Raw genomic sequence first — 700 nt, 5'->3', positions numbered from 1 at the left:
TCAATATCATTATCATTTTTATCATTACTGTTATGATGATGGGTGATGGTGATGATGATAATAATGACAATGAGGATTATTATCATCATCACCATCGTCAGTATTATGATTATGATTATGATTATAATTACTGTTATTATTATTATTATCATTATCATCATGATTATCATCATCATTATTATTGTTGTTATTGTTGTTATTGTTATTATCATTATTATCATTATCATTCATATTACTATCATCATCATTATCATCATCATCATCATCATTACTATTGATATCATTATCATTATTATCACTATTGTTATTATTATTATTATTAATATTATTATTATAATGATGTTATCATTATCATCATCCTAATCATTATTGATAGTCATATTATCATTATTAGTAGTTGTACAATTATTATTTCATTATTATCATCATCATGATTATTATTACTGCCGCTTTTTTATCAAGATTTTATTAACATCAATTATTGCCTTTCAACCAACACTAAAACGAAATTTGATCAAAGTCATTGTTTCTGTGTATCTTCTATTTCCTCTTTACATTATAAAGAAAGTGAAAAAAATATACAATTGGGATTTTTCGCTTTATTCATCATGTTGACAATTTCCTTTTCATTTTATTCAGTGACATAACATAATTCCAGGCTTTAAGTCTTCTTTTGTTCATCTTTTGATAATTATAGAGG

Source organism: Penaeus chinensis, chromosome 36 (genome assembly GCF_019202785.1).
Source record: "Penaeus chinensis breed Huanghai No. 1 chromosome 36, ASM1920278v2, whole genome shotgun sequence".
In the NCBI taxonomy this organism is placed as follows: Eukaryota; Metazoa; Arthropoda; class Malacostraca; order Decapoda; family Penaeidae; genus Penaeus; species Penaeus chinensis.
The sequence above is the reverse complement of the archived record's forward strand: the minus strand, read 5'-3'. Positions refer to the sequence as shown.